The sequence below is a fragment of the Alosa alosa genome, chromosome 18 (assembly GCF_017589495.1).
Source record: "Alosa alosa isolate M-15738 ecotype Scorff River chromosome 18, AALO_Geno_1.1, whole genome shotgun sequence".
In the NCBI taxonomy this organism is placed as follows: domain Eukaryota; kingdom Metazoa; phylum Chordata; class Actinopteri; order Clupeiformes; family Clupeidae; genus Alosa; species Alosa alosa.
The window spans coordinates 17,884,980-17,889,979 of record NC_063206.1 but is presented as its reverse complement, the minus strand read 5'-3'; the positions used below and the strand labels follow the sequence as shown (position 1 = coordinate 17,889,979).

General features: G+C 45.2%; 1 long non-coding RNA gene across 1 annotated transcript in view; it reads left to right on the top strand.

Annotated features, from left to right (window-relative positions):
* Window positions 1-2,137, top strand: part of LOC125311442 — a 14,704-nt gene extending 12,567 nt beyond the window's left edge. Inside the window, exon 4 of the long non-coding RNA XR_007196485.1 lies at window positions 926-2,137. This is a non-coding gene — a long non-coding RNA (uncharacterized LOC125311442). The remainder of the gene's footprint in view (window positions 1-925) is intronic.
* Window positions 2,138-5,000: the final 2,863 nt, after the last annotated feature.

Sequence of the window (5,000 nt, the reverse complement as noted above, 5' to 3'; positions counted from 1 at the left end):
ACACAATCCCTGAGGGTATGCATAACTCAGATAACCCATGTCCCAGAGCCTGTGAAGGAGAGGGCCTCTAGCCCCCTCTCACACACACACACACACACACACACACACACACACACTCACACATTCGACTCATCTCCCCTAGCTGTTAAACCAACACGTGTCCATGGCCATTGTCCCTCCGCAGAGGCATGGGCTGGGTTGTTGGTTTGGCGCCGCAGGTCCGTTTGGACAGCATCTGATCCAACTTAATCCCAACGAGCGAAATGCAGGCCGGACCTCAGCAGTGTTCCCGAGGACACTCGGCTTTACACCTGCAACAAACTGCCCATCCCCCCCAACATCACACACACACACACACACACACACACTCATACTCACACATTTACACATGAACACTCTTGAACATGTAAACACGCCCGCCTTAGAATATATACACATAAGCTCCCTCGCACACGAGTTCCCACTTGCACATATTAGCTATGTAAATATAGCCATACAGATTGATCCAGGCTAGCTCCTTTCTGCTTTTATTCTGCCTCCACATTCTTCTCAAAGACAACCCTGGACAGACTGTGACTGCTGTGTTCGGTGAGAAATTGTTGTAGCTGTGTGTTAATGCTGCTGTATGCTAGATGGTTCGTCTTATGTTGCCGTGCAGTAAATCCTCATTCTGGAGCATTTCAGGACATTTGAAGAATTGGTTCTTAAAGCTGAGAGATAGATTGTGTAGTTTTGTAGTTACATTTTATTAGATTGTTTCTTAAAAAGAAGCCTATTTCAGCAAACAGTATATCAACTTTCTTAGGCAGTCCAATTTGGAGACAGCCCAGAGTACGTTTAGTGCACTTTATGAGAACCATGCCTCAAGAGCACAGTTTGTTTTCTCATGGGAGCCATCTTGCAACCCTCCCCATTCTCCTTTCAGGTTGCCATGGTGCTGGTGGCCGTGGAGTCTGCTTCTCATCTAAGGCGGCCGCGGCTTCTGCTCTGCTTCAGGCTTCGGCTTCCAGATGTGAGGCCTCTCCCTCCCTCCCTGGTCCAAGCCTCCAGGCCCCTTGACTCTCCACCATAACTCCTCAGGCCCGTCCTTGCAGCTGCAGTTCAGAGTCCAACCCTTGTGACTGACCCCGGGTCAGCCTTTAACCCAAACTCTGGCCTTCCAAAGCTTCCAAAGGATCTGCTTCCAAAGGATCTGACCCACATCCAGGTCACGTTCTGACTCGGCTCTAGCTGATGGCTTGTCCAGCCTCGACGATTTCCCCTTGACCCCACTGGTACACTGCTAATGCCAGTCCCATTCCTCAGGATCCAGGTGCAGGCGAAGCAGTTGAACCCTCTCACCTAGCACTGCCACTCGGATAGGTAGCAGTGTTGCACAAACAAATAGTGTGATTGTGATTGGAGCCAAAAGCAAGTCTCATAGAACTCACATATTTCAATGGCCACAACATGTTCGATATGCATAAAGCTTAAGGTATGATAAAGCTCCTTGTCCACTTTAACAATCCCCCATCATACGGTTACCCTATGTCAACGTGTGAGTATAAATCCATATAAGAAACTCCCATACTAGCTCCAAATCTAAAAAATAGCTTGTTAGCATTCAGGTCCAGACCAATCTTTATTTATTTATCTAAGATTGCTTAATTAGCGTGATGGTTCAAACACACACAAACACACTATAATTTCCATCACATTCACATACTCCCACATTCAAAATACTAACTACTAACATTTACTAGCAATTATTGTCTGAAAAGTTCCTTCCAGAGAATAGAGTGTTAAAACTGACTCTGATGTTAGTATGTGAATTGTTCTAAAGTTATTCAAGACACACACACATACACACACACACACCAAGTCCCACGCACTCTTGCACCAAACAACCCAGCCTGAGTAAAGTTACATGGGCGCACTGGCCGGTTTTGATTTATGCGAAGCGAACCACATTTGATATTCATTTCCGCAACTGTGGCCAGCTAAAAAAACAACTGCAAATAGAAGCCTACCTACAAAGGAACAGTGTGGCATTCCATACGTGAGTCATTCCTATTTTAGCAATGTTTTTCCCTTGTTTAATATTCGGCAGATGTGCGTGATTTGACAGATGTAATTATTAAAAACACCTTTTGCCTGATCGCGGGGCTCAAAGACTTGTTTTATATAATGCATGCTGCTGAGGTTACATCTCCAGGCAAGGGGATCCAAGACCTTATTGAAAACAAGCAGAAATCTGCACTCAGTCAGACCTTCCCAAGTGGACAGTTTAAAGAAACATTCACCCACCCACCGACCAACACACACACACACATGCACCCACCCACGCATGCACGCACACACACACACACACACACACACACTCAGACACACACTTTCTCCTGGTCTCTCCTCGAGCAGAGTTGAAGGGAGGAAGGAGATAGGAAGGGAACGAGGGATGAAGAGGGATAGCATGAAGGAGATCTTGTGACATGGAGGCGCAAGACTAATAATATTGTTTCTTCTCCGTGATGCAGGATTAGAGGGAAGAGACTCCAAGAGAAAGAGTGAAAGCGAGAGAAAACACAGAACCGTCCTTGAAAGAATGGCCAGATGAACCCTTCCCAACCAAGAGAGCGTGTATGGAAATGTAGGAAATTGCTTATTACATCTGAGGGTCTTTGCCAGAGTGACCTCCCTTCATGTGGAAAAAAGAGACTGAGAAGGATTGAGGGGAGTGAAAGAAGAAGAAAGAAAAACAAAAAAGGGACACCAAGTAGAGAGGAGAGAGCAAAAGAATGAGAAACTCTGCTTTCTGTCTGTGCAGCCTTCATGAATCCCTTGTTCCTGCTGAGTGTGTGAGACTGGCTGATCTGGTGTGTTGGTGTGGTGTGGGGTGGGGTGGTGTGGGTGTGGGGTGGTGTGTTGGTGTGGGGTGGTGTGGTGTGGGGTGGTGTGTTGGTGTGGGGTGGTGTGTTGGTGTGGTGTGGGGTGGGGTGGGGTGGTGTGCAGGACATTAGGGAGAGGGGAGGGAACATGGGAAAGCTGTTTGAATCATGCTGGCACACAGGGGCACAGAGCAGACATGTGGATCAACCATGCACAAGCCACGGGTTAAACCCACAGAACTCCTGTGTGTGTGTGTGTGTGTGTGTGTGTACCTGATGCCCACGCACGAATGCGCACGTACACACACACACAAATGCACCGATCTACCCACACAGATACTCACACATAAACACACACACACCTGAAAATACAGTTGACTTGTCATTAGTAGAACAACATACTATTGTGGGTGTATAATGAGGTGTCTTTATATACAAGTTACTGTACATGTGTCTTACTGTGTATGTGTATTGTTAAGTATAAACATCTGCGTGTGCTATACCAGCATGCGTGCATGTGTGTGTTGATACTAGATCTATGAAGAAATGTAAATGTGTGTGTGTGTGTGTGTGTGTGTGTGCGGGGTGGGGGTCCATAAATGAGTGCATACATGTATGTATTTGATTGAGTATGCATATGTGTGTTCATGTGTATCCATTAATTGTGTGTGTGTTTGCGTCTGTGTGTATGTGTGCATGTACGTGTGTGTGTTTCAGAGAGAGCAGGGTGGGGGTTGTCAGACTGGCTCTGATTACAGCGAGCAATGGCTGGGAGGTTTTTTTGCGGTGGAGCGCTTTCTCAACTCTGCATTCCTGCGCTGAAACAAAGCCCAGCCCCTCTGCGTGCTACGACAGGCTCGACTCCCTCACCCACTCCTTGTGTGTGTGTGTGTGTGTGTGTGTGTGTGTGTCTGCGTGTATGTGTGTGTGTGTGCCAGAGAGTTTGTGAAAAGCATGTCTGCCTTCGAAAGAGCCTGCAATGATCGAGTCTGGTGTTGCAGTGATTCTTTTTTTTTTTTTTTTTTTTTTTTTTATTCAGTTTTGGTTTAATAAATGAACCCAAGGGTAAGAAGAAATCACTCCATCTCTGAACACATGGTTGAAGATCTAACCTGAGACTGCAACCTCCAGTAATACACACAAGAGCCTTTTATTAGTTCAAAAACAACTTCTGTTGTCCCACGGATGTGTGTATGTGTGTGTGTTTAAATGTGTTTGTGAGTTGAAAGAAGAGAGAGAGAGTAAGAATGAGACATTTGTGTGTCCCGAAACATTGCTGTTCGCCTCCAGTAAACTATTAGCCTCAGTGCTCTGTTTGTCTTGCCTGCCGCCGATGAGCAATAATCACCTGTCATCAGTCTGCTCTGGAAAATATGTGGGCCTGAAGGATGTGGGTGCTTGTTTTCATAAACTTTTTTTTTTTTTTTTTTTTTTTTTTTTTACAGTAAATGTGATTTAACATCTCTCTACACACATGTTGGCAGTGTGGAAGTGTGGCAGTATTTGCCCTGAGGGCAGACTAGTCTCATACGGCCTCTGGAACAGACCTGTGCCATTCAAGTGCTGTCAGTTTCTTTATTTGAAGAATGCCTAATGTTTTTTTTTTTAACTAAACAAAAAAATCTGACTTTTAGTTTATGGAGTTGTCTAAGTTTGTAGTTGTCTAACTTTATGTTTGTAGCTGTGGTTTAAACTGAGTAGAAGGGTAGATTAAGACATTTAACCTGCATATTTACAAACATTCTCACATGAAACACTTGGAGATTAGTTATGATGATATTTGGAAGTGGAAATACATTTAAACACACACACACACACACACACACACACACACACACACACACTGCCCTGTACTGCCTCTCCTCTCTCTCCGCCTTTTTGTGGAAAATTCCGTTCTTATCTCCCCCATCGGTTCTCAGTTGTGATGCCGGCCAGCCTCCTTTCAACACCACCCTTCAGATACACACGCACTCACACACACACACACACAAACAATATACTTAGGCCTGCTGATTGTTAAGATACACACATACTGTTCACACAAACATTTACGCATGCACACACACAAACACACGCACTTACGCAGAAACATAAAGCTACATTATTACACACACACACACACACACACACACACAC